Source organism: Neovison vison, chromosome 6, assembly GCF_020171115.1.
Source record: "Neovison vison isolate M4711 chromosome 6, ASM_NN_V1, whole genome shotgun sequence".
Taxonomy (NCBI): domain Eukaryota; kingdom Metazoa; phylum Chordata; class Mammalia; order Carnivora; family Mustelidae; genus Neogale; species Neogale vison.
In genome coordinates this window covers 142,575,403-142,595,371 of record NC_058096.1, presented here as the reverse complement: position 1 = coordinate 142,595,371, position 19,969 = coordinate 142,575,403, and positions in this window count along the sequence as shown.

Genomic DNA, 19,969 nt, shown 5'->3' with positions numbered 1-19,969 from the left:
GGGGATTATATTAGAGACTTCAGAGTAACTTGCAGATCTAGAGGGGTTTCCAAGGCTAAATGAATTCTTATCAGGTTTATGAGAAAACCTTTTGGAAATAATTTGTAAGTTTATCTGTTAATCAGCAAATCTGATTTCTACAATATTGCCCACAGTGAATAATTAGTTATTTTTCATGGCCGTAATGCTTACTTAAGAATGATAAATTTTAATTATAGATTTTTATTGTTTTTCTTTAAGAGAGACAAGATCCAAGAATAGAAGATGTGCTTTAACGGAAAAGGTCATCAGATTTCATTCTCTTTAAAATACAGGCCTTTGCCTAGCAATAGCCAAGTCTCAGGAGACTTTAATCGTCCAAATCATACATTTTGCCACCTTGTGGTAGTTAGAAGTGAGTCAAATATTATAGATTAGTATGATCACCTGGGCAGGTGGACAATAATGCCCACGTCTGGTTGTAGAATCCAGCATATTTTCTTCTAAAATATCATCCTTTTTCTCTCTCTAAAACCTGTTGAGAGGTAAATCCTTAGATACAAGGAGAAAAGCTATGGTTCAAGCTCTAAACTCTTCTCAGGGATAAGGGAGAATATATATCCACAATATGGATTAAAAATCTATATCCATAAAGCCATTTTTATAATCCATTTGAAGTGATTTTATTATGATATGGAAGAGAAAAACACAGAGAAGGGACTAATACAAGTGAAAACAAATTATAGAAATTTTAAATTTGACTAGTCACATGACCAAGAAATATTTTCGAATGCCCACTGGAAGTTGGTAAAAATGCTTTAGTGTCTCCTTTAATAATGAAAGGCAGTCATTATTTATTTCATACACATGTCTAACAAAGTAGAAAGATAAACCTACCTACCCAATAATTTGCCTTCACAGTGTGGAGAGAAGCTGATTAAAACATCTCAACAATCATACAGCAAGAAAATATGCATACAAAATTAACATACAGCAAGTATAAAATGGAAAATGGAAGTGCTTCATAATTCCATGCTCAAAAGAGAGCAAATGCAAATGGTTTGATGTATATTCCGCCAGATGTTTTTCGAAGATAAAGATAGGGATATATAGATAAGTAGCTCATGTATATTTTCTTTCAACTTATCCTCTACTCTTCAAGATTCACTGTGAGAATACTTTGCAGGGGAGAAGACAACATTTTTTAAAAGCAGAAAGGAGCAGATTAGGTCAGGAGATAAAGAATTCCAAGGAAAACTGAACAATGCTACATAAAGATTTTTTGGAATTAGCTATTTGTCCAATCTAGAAATAGAAATAATTATATAGTGGCACATACATTTGGAATGTCTTGATCTTTCCAAATGACTTCTGCTAAACACATACAAATTGAATCTCACAATGATTGACTCTTTTCACTAGTAGGGCATTTGGGTCTTTTTATTTAACTGCTGTCAAAATCCCAATACATTCATAGAGAAGGGAAACAAAAGCACAGAGTAGGAGCTGTGAGACCCTAGGTGCTCGAGGAACATCAGTTAAGATATCAAGATGCACTGGGGTCCTGGAGAGGGTTGGAGACTGGCAAAGATTCAAGGAGGACAGTTTTGCTTTTAGCCATTTTAGCTTGTACTGAAATTTGCTTATTTAAATTACTTCTGAATTGCCACATTTTTCATTTTCTTCATCCATAATATAAGAACGATCACCTTCTTGATATGCCTAGCAAAGATTTTTGATTCTAAATCATGTTAAAAGAAACCAATCTCTGCTTAAAAATTTAAAAAGTGAACTGTATACAATGGTATGAACTCAGTGTCCCTACTTTTTTGGATAAGAAATGTATTGAGAAGAGTCAGTTTGGGGATAACCACAGTATTCCTCAAACTGAGCCATCACTGGTTCTCATGAACATGGGCTCAGGAAGGAAGTGATACTTAAAGCCAGATCTCAGTAATGTCAGGGTTTCTATATACAAGGAGTTGCTTTGAAACAGAAACGTACTTGCTCATTTAAGACTGCTTGTGTGCCACTGTGGTAAAATAAATGCATATATTTCTTTAATCACAAAGAGAAATTAAGTCAATCAGAAAATATGAGAAAATCAAATATGTATAATGAATACTTGGCCCAAATATGACTGCACGGAGGTTTAAAAAAAAGTGTAGTGGACGCTGAGGGGTACTACTCTATCCCTCTTCAGGACCAAGGCACTCATTCCCCCCAGCAATGAGGAGAGTCTAGCCAAAGTTAAGCCCCCTTTTTATCCAAGGCAGCCCGGTCTAGAGCTGACCACCTTGTTTCCTTTAGTCCAGGACAGCCCCATGGGGCCACTGTGCTTCAGAGCTGGGGTTCTGATTTGGAGTTCAGTTACTCCCTCTGCCTCATCCTGTTTGACTCACACCCTCACAGGTGTTACTCTGGAGAGCACTCCCCAATAAATTGCCTGCATATAAATCTCTTTCTCAGAATGGTTTTTTAAGGAACCCTATCTAAGACTAGATGCCAGTAGACTTTTGACATTAGTTGCATTTCCTTTCCAGTGGCTCGTTTGAAGTGGGGAATGAATAAATTTTATCTAAATTTAACAAATCAAAAGTGCAGTGAAATCCAATTATTTGGCATTATGAAGGAAATAAGCAAATAAACGTAGAAATTGCTAAAACATTTGTCAGACTGTGGAATAGAAGAAACTAGCTTTTTTTTTTTTAATAGAACTTCTGTACACATAATATGCAATGTGCTACTTTGAATTGTTTAAGGATAGGAACCTGTAAAAACAAAATGCACGTGTCTGGATGCCTGGGTGGCACAGTTGGTTAGGCATCTGATTCTCTGTTTTAGCTCAGGTCGTGATCTTGCGGTCATGTGATTGAGTCCGGCATGGACCTCTGTGCTCAGTGTGGAGTCTGCTTGAGTTTCTCTCTCTCCTTCCCTTCTGTCCCTACCCCGTTCTCTCTCTCTTTCTCTCTCAAATAAGTAAATAAATCTCTCCGTATATATATGGAATCACTTAAAATTTGGTTTAAAACAAATAAGCAAAAGGCTACCAAATCTCTAAACAATGAAGGAGGTCACCTCACGGCCCTAAACATCAAAACATTGCAGCCAAGAAAGAGAAATCTGTGGTATGATCTTGTCTGATACACCTTGAATCTTCTGCTTTCCAACCCTCAAGCTCACAATTTCATTAACACTATTCATGGAAAAAGGTGCATTTGAAAAAAATGAAAATCCTCCCTAATCTTTGCCCTCCAAACTCACCTTGAAGAAAAGGGCAATAAGAAGGGGAATCAAGACTATGAAGAGAAAGTGTTGTGCTTAGAAGGTTTTTCTACCATTCTCCTGTCAAAAGTTTGATTCGCCATTTTTAAAGCCTTCAGGCTGAGAAAGAGTCAAAGCTTAGTGAGATCTCTCCTTAAAAAAGAAAACACATTCCTAAGTAGGTAAGGGAAACTTTGTACCAAATACTTAACAACGTTTCGGGAGAAAAAGCGAGTCTGGGTCATCCTGGAAAGGGAAGAAACAGCCCAGTTGAGCCATAGTTTCCCCATCAGCCTCTCTTTCTCTCTTTCTTCCTCTCTCTGTCTCTCTCCCTCTCTCTTTCCCATTGTAGGGCTACACAGATGAGGAAAAGACACAATGCACAGTCCTTGAACTATGGTTTGAAGGCAAAAGAAACAGACCTCAGATAAAATAGTGTGCTAAGGATACCCGTAATGCATCAACGAATGACATCTTTAGAAAACTTCCCATGATGACCAAGAAGAAGATGAAAACAAATGGCATGAGAAATAGTCTGGAAAAAAAAAAAAAAAAACAACACAGGATGAGGAGAAAAAGAGGAAGGAAGTAGGGAGGGAAGGGAGGGAAACATGGGAGAAATGCGGAAGAGAAGCAGAGGTAGTAAATAGAACGCAAAAGGACTGTGAAGAACCCATTCACAGTTGGTTTAACATTCAAAAATCAATCCATGTAATTCACCATATTAACAAACAAACAAACAAAAAGAAAAGCCATTTGATCAGATCATCTCAATAGAGGCAGAAAAAAAATCATTTAACAAACCCTAGAACTCATTCATGTTAAAAGGATCAACAAACAAAATAGAAGACATCTTCCTTAAGGTGCTTTACTTCTTTAACAATTCTAGAGAAATGACCATGAAGATCCATGAAGCATAACAAAAGGAAGGAGGCAAGAAGGAAGAGCAGGCGTCCCTCACTGCACCTGCATTAGTCCTCATTCCTAGGCATACTTGCAGGCCATCACCTTGTTAGAGGGAATATCCTTTCCTCACCCATGTGGGCCATGGATTAATTCAAAAGGTGGAAGACCTTGTCTTGTGGGTTGAAACAATGTCAAAGCTCAGTAGGATAATGAATGGCTTACTCTCATTTTTTCAAATTCTCTAGAACCTTAAAACTCTATCCATTTTTTCCTCCTTCGATGACTTAATAATATATTAATAATAATATATAATATACTCTTCCTTTTTTTGTCCACTTCTTTGACTTTATTTGTATCAATAATCTTATCATTCTATTCAACTCTAAGCCCTTGAAAACAGAGTTCTGGATTGATCATCTTTTTATTTCCCCAGAGTGGGGATGAGAGCCCTTATCATAGGTGTTAATAACTACTTGGTAAGTCAAATGGAATCAAACGGCATTATGAGGGACAGACCCCTGAACTAGAAATAAGAGGTCTTGAATTCTAAGACTGACTCAGTCATTAATTAGTAATAGGGTCTCGTGAAATCCTGTCTCTCTGGGTTTCAGTTTCTTTTTCTCTTAAATGAAGACGTTAAAATTAATTGCAAGGTCTTAATATTCCTTAATACTCCTACCACTGGTAAATCTTTTGTGTTATGGGTTTTCAAAGATAAACTTAAAAATGACTTGTCATTTAGATACATGAATGGTGCCATTGTTTTTCCTGGATGTTGTCTTTGCTGCAAAGACCGGTTGGGGAAGAAGCAACTCAGGAGATAGATCCCAGATGGAAACGGTAGCAGTGACCTGCCCAGGTGTTTAAAGTAGGACACCCTCTGGGTGCCCCCACAGGCCTGTGGTGAGACTGAAGATCAGAGGAGCTAAGAAATACGGAGAAGATAAGAGCATCACAGGTGTATCCACAGTTAAAGAGTTCTGTGCTGTATATCACTATAAAGTCTGGAGGGGAAGAAAGGCAGGCAGCTGCCAGACCAATATACCATTTTTAGAGACTGAGCTAACACAGGAACAGTTGCCAGTGTGGGACTGGCCTAATGATTTTATCTCATTCTCTGTCTGACTTCCCTCCAGTGAATCTTGTAAGGGAACCAGCTACCTGATCCTTTAATCCTGCTAACATTTTATAAAAGAAGATTCAAATTAGTTTTGCTTATTCCAGATGCTTTATATGCAAATGAGCTTTAGAATTGGTGGCAACTAAAATGTGAAGCAGACTCCATGATGGGTTGGAGGAAATGCTCCCACCTGAAAACCCTCCCAAAACAACGAGATGATTCCTTTCTCCTGGCTGCCAATGGCTCTTTCTCAAGGGAATTCCAGAATCTTCCAGATGTCCACCATGACTCTTTGATCCCAAGGAGGAACTCCTCAAATTCCTTTCATGTATAACTGGCTTTGACTTTCCCCAAACAACATGTGGATCACTATCCCTGCCTTCCATAAATAGCATTACCTATGCAGTATTAATCAGAGTTTGCAAGTCAAATATTAAGATCATTCCTTGGGGTAATCCAGTGGTACAACTTTGCCATTTTATTTTCCCCTTTGCAACTCTAACTAGACAAGGGAAACTAAAACACTGAGCTAGGAATTATTTATTTACAGCCTCAATCCAGCACACACAGACCCTGGATAAAGATTGCTCACTCTCCCTTATAATAAAAGTGGCATCTTAATGTGGAGCGGTGTGGAGCCTCAGCCCTGCCCGTGGGCCAGCTCTTACATCCTCCCATGTAGCCTGGCATTTGCCCTCTAGCATTCCCATGTTGCTTGGCTCCAAATGGAAGTGCTCTTAATTTCAAATGATTTATTGGGGACAAGTGTGAGGCCTGCCTGATCTAAGTCTGTTTGTATTTGGTTTCCTGCGTCTCAGGGGTGATTTTAAGACAATATCTTATGTTGTAAAGTAGGGATAGGAAAAAAGAGCAATACCCACCTGCTGTTGGGCTAGAGCTCACTGGTGTTTTAAGCAGCTGTGTGGTGCCATTTTCTACAGCAATGAAAAGAAAGAGAGTCAGGTCTGAGGACAGCAGGTGAATGATGGACTGACAAGGGAAATTTGTACAATCCCCATCAGGTTATCTATTGAAGGGCAATTCTGTTGGGCTGTTCAAAGAGCAGAGGCCGAGGGCTAGGGACTCATCATAGGGGAGAGTGTCGCTGACCAGTTTCTCTGTTGTCCTGCTCCTACAGTACTCACGTCCATTAAAATATTCCAGACTATACAGAGATTACATTTTTTAAAAGACTCATTTATTTGGTTTTAGAAAGAGAGGGCATGAGCAGGAGAGACAGAAGGAGAGGGAGAGTCTCAAGCAGACTCTGTGCTGGGTGTGGAACCTGACATGGGGCTCGATTTCACAACTCTGAGATAATGACTTGAGCTGAAACCAAGAGTCAGACACTCAACCAACTGTGCCACCCAGGCATCCCCAGAAACTACATCTTTTAAATGTTTGTTTTCAGAATTTCCTAGGAGCTACTCATAGGAAAGGGACTGTGTTTGTATTCAATTGATTCTCCACAGTGTCAAACAAATATTAAATACTCAGGAAAATTGTTAAATGAATGGCTATGTGTGTGAATGAATAAACCTTTTTTTTTTTTTTTCAGCTAAAGCAGATGCATCCTTATGGGAAAAGATGTTGTATTTAAATGGTGGCATCTAATGGGGATATATTACATGACCTCTTACTACCAGTTCTCCTTATAAAATATCATATAAAAAGATTAAAGCAGCACTATCCAATATAACTTAGTGTAGTATTGGGATTATTCTATATCTGTGCAGTCTAACATGGTAGCCATTAGCCACTTGTGGCTACTGAGCACTTGAAATATGGCTAGTGTGACTGAGGAAATGTATTTTAAATTTTATTTAATTTTAACTATTTTAAATTTAAATGGCCACACATGACTTACAGTTGCTCTACTGGATAGCACAGATCTAGAGTCATCCTCAGGAAAGATTGAAAAAAAGAAAAGTACACTGCTTTTTGATGCTTTTTAAAGGGAAAATGTGTGTGTGTGTGTGAGTGTGCATGCACATGCATGCATACATACATACATAGGTGTGAATACGGTATATATATGTATGTGGTGTCTTATAAGCACTTACTATCAGGTTCATCAATCAATAAGGCAAAATATGTTAGGAACGTGGTCTTCAGAATAAGCTAGACCTTAGTTTGGGTCTTTGGCTCTGCCACTTACTAGCTATGTGACCTTGAATAACTCATTGTTATTACTGACATGTGAGACTGCCGAACCTGCCAAACATGTCAGGATGGAAATCTTAATTTTTTGAAGAAGATATGATGGGATATCAACCTTATTCTAAAACTTATTCTAAAAACAAGTTGCCAGCAAGGCCCCTGGGCCACTCTAACTGCAGAGAATATTGACAGTGACATCATTAAGATGGTAACATAGGTCATTCTTGACATCAGTCCCCTTAATGAGAAGACCAACTAGAAACTATCCATAGATTAGACACCATTGCAAAAATCCAAAAACCCAGTGTTGAAGCTGAAGCACTCACCCTGGACCACAGAAATAGAGAAGGACTACATTAGAGAATTACAGAAATGACTACACTCTGACAGCATGGCCCTCCGCTCAGACCAACACTACATTGGTATCTAGAGGGCCTCATGGGCCTTTGGTTTTTTCCAGTGGGGGAATACAAGAGAATACAAGATGGACATCCAGCTCACCCAACATTAGGAGACACTTTCCAGAGGTCCACTTGTGTCACAGGGATCACTGGGGGACATGGGAAGACTCTACCACTGGGGATCAGATAGGGATGAAGAAGAAGGGCAGGGATGAGAGCAGCTAGCTCTCAGATCTTGGTGGATGACATTCTTGCCAGCAGCAGAACCCAAGCAGAGATCCCACCCCACAGCTCTGGGCATCTGAAGAGTTGAATAGGTGGTCTCATCTGGCCTAGGAACTCAACTAGCAGGTCTGCCTAATTTGGATCCCCTGTCAAAGGGCTATATAGACTGTAGAGCATGGTCTACTTGCTCCACCTAGGCAGGAAACCAAATTTGCAGCCCCACCCAATCAAAAACCTCCCAACAGAGAAAAATCTAGGACCAGATGGTTACACTGGTGAATCCTACCAAATATTTAAAAAGAATTACTACCAATTCTCCTTAAACTCTTCTAAAAAATTGCAGAAGAGAGGATACTCCCAAACTCATTATACAAGGCTAGCATTCCCCTGATGCCAAAGCCAGATAAGGGTGTTCTAAGAAAAATATAGGCCAATATTTCTAGTGAATATAGATGTAATTCCTCAACAAAATACTAGCAAACCTAATTAATGCAACAGCACATTGAAAAGATCATGCTCAGGGCACACAAGTGGCTCAGTCGGTTAAGCAGATGACTTGATTTCAGCTCAGGGTCATGATCTCAGGCTTCTGGGACTGAGCCCTGCATTGGGCTCTGTGCTCGGCAGGGAGCCTGTTTCAGGATTCTCTCTCTCCCTCTGCCCCTTCCCCCTGTTCATGTTCTCTCTCTCTCTCTCTCAGATAAGCAGATAAGTCTTTAAAAAAATAGAAACAAAAGGATCATGGTCCATGACCATGTGGGATTCATCTCTGGGATGCAAAGATAGTTCAGTATACCATCTTTTTATTACATCACATTAATAAAGTGGAAGATAAATATTATATGATCATCTCAATAGATTCAGAAAAAAACACTTGAGAAAATTCAACATCTACTCATGATAAAAACTCTCAACATATTGGGTATAGAAGGTGGGTACCTCAATGTAATAAAGCACATATGACAAGCCCACAGCTAATAGCATACTTAGTGGTAAAGGTTGAAATATCTTCCTCTAAGATCAGAATCAATACAAGAGTGTTGAGTCTCATCACTCCTATTCAACTCAGTATTGGGAGCCCTTGTCACGGTAATTAGGAAAGAAAAAGGGGGATATACATCCAAATTGGAAGAGAACATGTCAAATTGTCCCTTTGTAGATGACTATTCTTATTTATAAAAAATCCTGAGGCCTACTAGAAACTGTTAGAATTAATAAATGAATTCAAAAAAGTTGCAGGATATGAAATTAACATAAAAATCAATTGCATTACTAAACACTAACGATGAACTCTCAGAAAGAAAAATTAAGGAAGCAGTGCCATTTACAATAGCATCCCAAAATGCAGTGTTGAAAGTGAAACTAAAACTAAAACTTTCACTAAAACCCAGTATTTTAGTGAAAACACTAAAATATTTGAAATAAATTTAACCAAAGAGGTGAAAGATCTGTAAACTGAAAACAATGAGTTGTTGATGAAAGAAATTGAAGAAGACACAAATAATAGAAAGAAATCCCCTTATTGATGGGTTGGAAGAATTAACATTATTAAAATGTCCATACTATTCGAAGCTATCTGTAGATTCAATGTAATTCTTATGAAGATTCCAATGGAATACTTTGTAGAAATAGAAGAAACAATCCTAAAATTTGCATGAAACCTTAAAAGACCAAAGAGCCAAAAGATCAAAAAGCCAAAGCAATCCTGAGAAAAGCAAAGCTGGAGGCATTACACTTCCTGATTCTAAACTACCTTACGGAGCTGTAGTAATCAGAACAATACGGTACTGGCATTAAAAAGACAGTTGAATGGAACAAGATTGAGAGCCCAGAAATAAATCCATGCATATCCGGTGAACTAGTTACTTGGCAAGGGAGCCAAGAATACTCATTGGGGAAAAGCAGTCTCAATAACGATGTTGAGAAAACTGGATACTCACATGCAAATGAAAGAAACAGGACTTCTACTACTTTCCACCACTCATAAAAATTTACTAGAAATGCATTAAAGATTAAATGTAAGACCTGAAACCATAAATTCCTAGAAGAAAGCATTGGTAAAAAACTCCATGATGTTGGTCATGGAGAAAATTTTTTTGTATATGACACCAAAAGCACAAGCAAGAGAAGTAAAAATAAAACACGAGACTGCATCAAACTAAAAGCTTTTGCACAGCAAAAGGAATGAGAAGTTAAACCATATACTATGAGAAAATATTTTCAAGCTAAATATCTGATATGGGGTTAATATTCAAAAAGGAACTCATACAACTTTTTAGCAAAAAACAGCTCAATTTAAAAATGGAAAAAGGAACTAAATAGACATTTTCCAAGAATACATATGAATGGCTGAGATATGGCCCTTGCTATCGGTACATGAAAAGATGCTCAGCATCACTAATCATCAGGGAAATGCAAATCAAAAACACAAAGAAATACCACCTCACACCTGTTAGAATCGCATTTATTAAAAAAGTTAAGTGGCAACAGGTATTGGTAAGGATGTAAGGAAAAGGGAAACTGGGGTGCCTGGGTGGCTCTGTGGGTTAAGCCACTGCCTTTGGCTCAGGTCATGATCTCAGGGTCCTGAGATCGAGTCCCGCATCGGGCTCTCTGCTCAGCAGGGAGCCTGCTTCCCTCTCTCTCTCTCTCTCTCTCTGCCTGCCTCTTTGTCTACTTGTGATCTCTCTCTGTCAAATAAATAAATAAAATCTTTAAAAAAAAAAAAGAAAAGGGAAACCGTATGCACTGTTAGTGGGAATACAGCCACTGTGGAAACTGTATGGATGTGTTCAAAAAAAATTAAAAATAGGAATTTCTATATGATTTAGCAGTCCTCCTTTTGTGTATATATCCAAAGAAAATGAAGTCAGGGTCTTAAAAGGATATCGGTACTCCCAAGTTCATAGCAGCCTTATTCACTATATAGCCCAGATATGGAAAAAAGCTATGTGACTATTGAGAGATGAATAGATAAAATGTGATATGTGTACACACACACACACACCCCATAGAATATTAGCCTTAAAAACGGAAATTCTGCCTCCTAATTTGCAACAATACAGATGAAACTTGAGTGAGACTAAATGGAGTAAGTCAGACGGAAAAAGACAAATACTGTGTGATTTCATTTATAAGTGGAATCTAAAACAAACAGATTCATAGAAACAGAAACAGGGAGGAGTTAGTGATTGCCAGAGGTGGGAGGAGGGGAAGAATGGGTGAAGGTGATCAAAGGGTACGGACTTCCACTTATAACACGGATTTCCAGTTATAAGATGAATAAGTTCTGAGGATTGAATGTATAGCACAGTGACTGTAGTTAATGATATCGTATTGTATATTTGAAAGGTGCTAAGACAGCAGATGGTTAAACTTCTCCCCACAGAAATAAATCAGATCTATGTAAGGTGATGGATGTGTTAATTAACCTTATTGTGGTAATTATTTCTCTCTACATATCAATATATAAAAGTATGTTATATATATAAACTTACACAAGATTGTGTATGTCAATTGTATCTCAATTATTTAAAAAAAATGAACTGCTGATAAGTTGCCCTGCCCCCCATATACATTACAATAGATATATATAATATAATATATATATATATATATATATATATATATATATATAAGACACCAAAACACCAAAGACACATTGACATTCTTCTTAGTTAATGAAATCTGTCACTTGTTTTGACTGCCATGCCTCCAACTTAATGCCTCTGGAAAAAAACAGTCACTTCATCCTTTGTGAGATAATAGAGTCAAGAGTTTTGGTGTATTGTTGGAATTTATAACAGGAAGGGCAAACTTTAAATATGAAAAGTAAAGTGAGAAGAAAGGGAAGGGAAACAGGAAAAAGCCTCAGGACGTTAGAACCCAGCCTAACTCTTGTTTCTTTGTTTGTTCTGTTCCGGTTAAATATCATAAGCACTGGCTAACACCCCTGGGCTTTCGTGGAGTGTAGTAAAACAGAGAAAGGACTCATTTATCCTTAGATCTGAATTATCTCTTGGCAGGTAACTATGAATCTTTGGTCAAATTATTTAATCTCTCTCCATATCAATTCTCCATCAGTAAAATAGAGCTTAATTTTACTGTGGGGTTAAGAGATGATGAGAAGGAATATTTGGCACATAGCAGACATCTAAAAATATTTCATCCTTCCCCTTCTTTGGTGCTTCCATGACCACTGCCAGTGTTTTCCCTGCTTCTGGCTTCCTCTGGGTATCAGGGGACCAGATTACGTAAGATAATCAGTCTGTCATCTAACCTACCCATCCATACATCTTTTTAAAAAAAATCTGACAAAGTTGGTTTTACATTTTCTTTATCTGTGTCTCCAGATCAAATCTGTTGAATATAGGAGCTGAAAGACAGCTTTCCTAAAGAAACTATCAGGTTTTACCGTGTGCAAAATGAATCAAAGTCTGTTCTTTTATCCTTCTTTTCACACAGGTGTGCATATATTCCATTAAACCAGTATTGGAAATATATTTATGTTTATTTATTTTTATTTTTTATTTTTTAAAGATTTTATTTATTTGACAGACAGAGATCGCAAGTAGGCAGAGAGACAGGCAGAGTGTGTGTGTGGTGGGGGCAGGCTCCCTGCTGAGCAGAGAACCTGATGTGGGGCTCCATCCCAGGACCCTGAGATCTGACCTGAGCTGAAGGCAGAGGCTTTAACCCACTGAACCACCCTGGTGCCCCTTTATTTTTTAATTTTTAAAGATTTTATTTATTTATTTGACAGAAAGCAACACAGTGAGAGAGGAAACACAAGCAGGGGGAGTGGGAGAGGGAGAAGCAGGCTCTCTGAGGAGCAGAGAGCCCCATGCAGGGCTTGACCCCAGGACCCTGGGATCATGACCTGAGCCACCCAGGCACCTCCACTACTGGAAATTAAAAAAAAATAAATTAAACTATGAATTGGTCCTCATTGTCCCCAGTCCTGGATAGCGATTCTTAGGACTTAGAGAGGAAACAGCTGGGTCTGAGAAAATGGATGCAGGGGCTTAGGAAACCCATGTGACTCCCAGACTGCGAGCAATCCATTAGGAACCAAGATTTACACTCCAGTCTCCCATTCCTGGGTAATTCCTTTTAACGCGAAGAAGGAATAGATCTGGGTACTGTCTTCTTACACGTGCCTTTGGGCACATTGTTAGTGATCAAAAAACTTTCTCAGAACTACCTCTTTCTGTCACCACAACAAAACAATTTCCCCTAGAAACACCTGCACATTTTTAAGACTCTCTATCAACCAAAAAGGTTTGGTCCATTAATCAACTGAAGTTGACAAAAAATGTTAGCCTTCTTCAAGTGCATGCCGAAAAGCACTGTGGACGTAGATTACTATCTCGTATCTTCCTTGCATTGCTTGAGGCACCTAAGGAAACGAGTCCTTCCCATTGATATCTCTGCATCATATTTCTTCTCCTTAGCAATAATAACAAATAGCTATGCTTCTTGGGGAGCAAAATTAAAAGCAAAAAAAAAAATTGGACAAGTTTGAGTTTGTTGCAATAAATATTTCAGAGAGCCAAAATGAGTTCTCAAGTTCTTATATTATGACAGATGTATTCCTACATTTTGGGGAAAGTTGTGATCACCATCAAATACATTCACAAACGTGTGATCCCTTTCTGGTTAGGGGATGGATGTTTTACGAGGCACGATTTTAGAGTTAGGATCTTGGAGCACTGGTATTCTTGAAGAAAAAGTTTGAGGGCCTTAGAAATATTGGACAGGAGTAAAATACAAGCTGTATGTTAATGAGGTACAGTATGGAAACAGATGTAGAAGAAAGTAGTGAACAATTTTTTTTTCATTAAATTTCTAGCCCTTCACTATATAAACCTGTTATATAGTAGGTTGCTCGATGGCTGGTGTATGGGTTAAAATGTTGAAAGATGAGAGAAAAAAGGAGACTCGGGATGAATTTAGATTTTTTTAAGACCCTGAGCTTTGAAAAAGATAATCGCCTTTCCTATGTAATTCAAAATAATATAAAAGCAATTCTGAACTGTAAAACAAGAGTAAGGAAATCCAATAACATTGAGATTTCTCCCATGGTACTTTTTAATAAGATCATAAAATAAAATCTTCCAAATATTTTTCTAATTTTTTGGTACCTCTGTTTTGCTGGTGTCTTCAACATTTGCTTGGTTTCCTATAGGGTAATCTGGCAGTGAGAACTTCTAATCTTTCACCTACAGATTTGTTTAATTGTTTATTCCACAGACTTGTATTGAAGGTAAGTTATTTGAAGGACTGGGATCTCCTAGATAAAAAAAAGTCCAGTCCTTATTCTGGAAAGAGTCAGAATCTTGTGGAAAGATAAATGTCTGCACAGCGCAGTTTAGTGAGTATTATAAAGTTCTCAGCAAAACCAAGAAGGAATAATGAAGAACAAAGCAAACTCTGCAGGTATCAGAGAAGCCTTTCCATAGCCAACACCGGAGCTAGGTTTGGAATACCAACACATGGGGAGAGTGGAAGGGAGCATTCTAGGTCCATGCCATAGCACTGGTGCTGTTATAAGAGGGACCAAGAAATGGAAGGCGTTGATCTCAACGTCAGGCGCAAAGGATTTCAGGCGCACTTCGACATGCTTCTTCCTTGTCCCTTTGTTTTCAGATTTAGCCCTTTTACAATCTCTCTAACATTCTGTACTTTTTTTTTTTGAGCCAAAGATGTTCCCAAGCTGCCTCACCTGCTCAGATTGGATTCTGCATCTTTGGATCCTTTATAACGGATCACAATTCTCCTATAACCTTATGGTTAGTATTTAAATATCTAGTAGCATTCCACATTTCCTCTGCCTTGGTTTGCTTAAGTCATCTCCTTTGTGATTAGAATATAGTCAGATAGAGAGATCTTTGCCTCTGTCCACATTGATTATGTCAGATTTATACATAAATCTGTAATGCTCCTCTTAATTTGATGTGTGGATCCTGGACATGGGGGAGGACATACATAGATTTAAGTGATACACATGGTGCCTCAGTGTCTGAGCACCTGGATGCATCTGGGGACTGTTACAGAGCTAATTGGCAGGTGTGGTACATGGCAAGAACAAAGATCTCCCAAGCTTCAAGAAATAACCACTCTGTGGGATCCCCAAAGAGAAACATTCAAAGGTGTCTCTGTTCTATTTGTTAATTATAAAAAGCAGATTGCCATGGTGATGGGAGTGGGCTAAATTAGGAAGGGTATGGAGACAGATATTAGAGTGTAGAAAAGGTGCCTGACATTCATAAGCATCCAGAAAACTTTATTCCTTGAGCCTAGCTTGAATCATTTTATTCCCTAAACCTATGGAGGGAAGACAGGCATCTTATTTCTTCATATTCCTCATGGATGATTTGTCTTTCCCTTCTCTAGGGTCAAGGAAACCCCACGTAGCTCATGGCTTCTTGGAGGTGGATGTAGTGTGTGCACACGGATGTGGACGGAGTGAGGATGCAGTCAGAAAGAGGTTGCAGAGCAGCGGGCAAAAGGTCCTGGGGCACAGCAAGTGGCCTGATCTGGTCCTGCACAATGGCAGAGGGATAGCAAATAGAACCAGATATAATGATGTGCATTACAACCACACCAAGAATTGATACTTTTGCTAGTAATTAAACACTGGGGAGCCCCCCATGGGTTTTAAATTGGGAAGCCATATGATCAGCTCAGTGTTTCGAGAGAGTAAGGTACATGCAGTTTGAAACATAGGTTGAAGGCAACACTATTAGCTGCAGGGTTATCTGCTCTTAGCCTATATCAGTTGTAAAAGTGGGAAGGCCACAAAAAGAAAAGAAAAGGAATGAGGTACTGAATGAAGGCAACAGAAGCATTGGGAATGGAAATGATAGAGAAGAATTCAAGGGCAGCCAGAAAACAGAAAAAAAAAGTACCTGGCGATTACAAGAGGATGAGGAAAAAAAGTTTAAAATATCTCTCTTCCAGCTTTAGTGAGTGAGTCGATGAAGGTTGATACCAATAACCCGAGTAAGAAAAAAGTTTTGCAGATAAAACACAGACAAAAGTGGCTCTGACAGAGCTGAACATATATTCTTTCATTAATTCACTTTAGAAGTTTGATCTTTTGCTTTTATATTGATGTAAGAAGATCTTCTTTTTTTTTAAGATTTTTTTTTCTTTTTTTAATTTTAGAGAGAGAGAAAGAGAGTGTGGTGGGGGGAGGGGCAGAGAGGGAGGAAGAAAGAACTGCAAGTGGACTCCCTGCTAAGTATGGAGTCCAAAGCTGGGCTCTGTCTCGAGACCCTGAGATCAGGACCCTGAAATCTGGACCTGAGAGATCAGGACCTGAGCAGAAACCAAAAGTCAGATGCTTAACCAACTGTGCCACCCTAGGGCCCCAAGAAGGGTCTTCTTGTTTTCCTTCTTCTTTTTCTTCTTATCATAGTAGTCCTGCTAGGCTTGACTTTTTATTTTCTTTAGCCAGCACTGTGTGCTTAAAATTTTGAATTAGTTGCTAAGATTTAAAAATAAGAAACATTTTACATAAAAATCTGGATTTCTGACTGCTGGTGAAAAATTGAAACATCTGTGTGATGGTTAATTTTATGTGTCAACGTGACTGGGCTAAGGGATGCCCGGATAGCTGGTAATATATTATTTCTGGATGTGTCTGGGAGGGTGTTTCCAGAAGAGATTAGCATTCGGATCTGTTGACTAGGTAAAGAAGATCACCCTCGCTGATGTGGGTGGGTATCATTCCCTCTGTTCAGAGTCTGAGGGAGGGAGACTTTGTTCTCTCTGCTTGAGACATCCAAGCTCTCCTGCCCATTGGCAATCATGGTTCTCAAGCCTTTGGCCTCAGACTGGGACTTACAACATCATCTTTCTGGTTCTCAGGCCTTTGGACTGGTACTGAATGACACTACCAGCTTTCCTTGTTCTCCAGCTGATAGCAGATTGGGGGACATTTTGACCTCCATAATTGCATGAGCCAGTTCCTATAATAAATCCCCTCATACAGAGGGGATTTATTATATTATATTATCTTCTATTGGGTCTGTTTTTCCTGAAGACTAATACAATCTGCTTAAATCAATAATCCCTTTAGACTGGACATATGCTATCCAATTTGACATAATCCCTACCACACCCACTTATCTTCTTCACAGGCCCGTTTCTCTCATTCATGTTTTCTGGGTGGAACCTTTATGTAGCAGATGTGGTCAAAACTCTACCCTTACTCCTTTGGCCTGCCCCAGAGGTTGTCCTCAGAGAGTTCAGATGGCTTCCTGTGTCTTGCTGCCTGAAGCTGTTCTCTTCCCAAAGGAGTGCACTTAGTGTATCTGGGGACCAGGCCAGAGGTGTCAGAGAATTACTCCTCACCCCAACAACTATCGATGGGCCATGGGGGTTGTTGGATAAAGACGCTTCCTCGCCATCCCATGAGACACGTATGAGGTGTTCCCAGGTAGTCTGTCACAGAGTTCCCACCCGGTAGGACTGTGTTCTGGTTGCCCACTGTGGTAACCCACCCATTACCAAACATTATGAACTGTCATCACTTTTGTAACTCACTTTCTCCCACTTTCACATGCTTTATGGGCTCTTTTCCAAAATAAGTTACTGGCACCCAAATCCTGTCTCAGGGTCTATTTGACTAGGTGGTAGGGTGGAGCTCAAACTAAAACAGGACCTGCAACCAATTCAATTTGTCATCTCTGAGTTAGACCATCTCCTGGGTCCTAACTGCTCTTCAAGGATGAGTTTCAGTCTCAGATTAGCAGAGATAGAAATGTCCTTGGAGGAGGTGGAGACTTAGGACCATGAGTGAACTGTCTACGGTCACATGGTATGGTTGCTTCAAAGACAGAACAAGGCCCTCTCTCCCTATCCCCAGGCCAGTGTTCCATCCACTACCTCATGGCAAGCCTCATGGGGAGCTGATAGACAGCACCCACATCAGCCAAATCCAGAAACTGCTGTTTCTGGAAAAAAGTTTAATCAAAATACAACAACGTCAGCTTGTTTATCTATAGTCTCCTTAGCAAGTCCAAGTAGCTGCAATGGAGATCATCCAGCCCACAAAGCCAAAATATTTACTCTCTGAGAGCAAAAGCTTGCCAACCCCTGCCCACTGGAGTGGTATTGAGGGCACCACACTCTCCTGGGCTCACTTACAGGTAAAACAGTAGGAAGAATCTCTCCCTTTCAGATACGCTCAGCGACGCAGAAATTGCAACCCACCTCCCCTTGGTTCTGCCAGCCGAGGATGTTGGTGGCAGAGCTGAAGGATCAAGGCTGCAACTCTGACTTCTCTTGATAAATTAATTTATTATTTAAACACATCTGCCTGTTTATTTAAAGAGGTGCGGTGGCCTCCACTTGTGCACTTGTGTGGAGGAAAACATCACACTGAGATCTCAAGTGTCACGGCAATTAGTCAAATGGGGAAAGACGCTGCTCCAGGATGTTCAGGGACACTGTACTTGATAATCTTTAATTTGCTCGATATTACAATTAAGGTAACTTCAAATGTGTTATAACCTTAATAATGTCAACATGTTTCCATTATCTCGGGTGTACATATTATTTTTAACCTACTTCACACACAAGAATATATTAATGCATTTTTTGGCTGCCGGTAAAGTGGCCCTCTAACAAGCTTGTGAAGGACTTAATAACCTTGTAGAAATGTTTTACTGATGAGTATTTAAAAATTATTGGAAAATCACTCAGTCAGGATTAAAAAAAAAAGTCTGCTACATTATCATTGGCTGGAAAATAGATATTCATGAGGAGAGACACAACAGAAAGAGAGACAAAACTAATGTTTTGGCGACAGAGGAGATAAACGGGAAATACAGCGGCACTGAAAGTTGAAGAGCTGGGGGCCTCACAGCTCATCCGCTGTGTGATCTTGGGAAAGTTGCTCGGCTTGTCTGAGAGTTAGTCTCTACATCTTTAGCTTAAAAGCCAAGTCCTGCCCTGTTCTCCCACAGTGTTCCTATGATAATGTAATTAATTGATGCTGGTAAAAGAGTTGAGTTAACTGCACAGAACTATATGCAAATGTCCATTATTGGACAAAATTGGAAACTGTTGGGTTGAGGAGCGACGCTCTTTCCTGTAGTTGTTTGTCATTTTCATTGGTATTTTAAGACAGTTAAATATAAACAAGAAGAAAAAGAGACAGAGGGGACAGTTTATTTCTTCCATCTTTGAGCTGTCTAGCTAGAAACGATAGCTGCTCAGCGCTCTACATCCCTGCCCCTGTCCAACACAAGGGTGGGTTCCAAGGAGGAGAGAAGCACCTGGTTAGGTGGCCACAGCAAAATGAAATTTGCGGGAGTCATATATTTTTTTTTTTTATTAAATGTGGGAGTCATATTTTTTTATACCATGTAGAGACTGACGAATGACCAGTGCCTGGCTTTCATTTTCTTATTTTGGGAGCAACTTCACTCACGGCTGACAGTCATTCATGTCCCCTCCTCCTTCACAAAGTGTTCAGAGGCAAGCATAACCCTGGGCCTGGGTTATTGAGGTAAACATTTATGTAACTCCAACGCTTTCCACTGGTGTGAAATTACTGATACATTGGGATCCTCCATTTTCCCTAATTAGACCAGTGAGTGAGGGATTTGCAGAAACAATTCCAGAGACTCTCACTTTAATATTAACTAATGTGCACTTGGCCTACTTTTTGATTTTCCCACTGAACATATAGGGTCAGTTTCTCATCTTGCTCAGCACCCCTGTGGAGTAAGCTCTGAGCTCAGAACTGCAATGTTTTCAAGGGCGGTGTCTTTCCCCCCTTTACCTCTCTCTCTCCTTTGCTTCCCACTAGGATTATGTTTGCTGTCCATCTAGGTACACAAGCCGTAGTTTCATGGGGTTCTAGGACTATTTTGATAGGGCTTGTCCAGGGAATTCAACT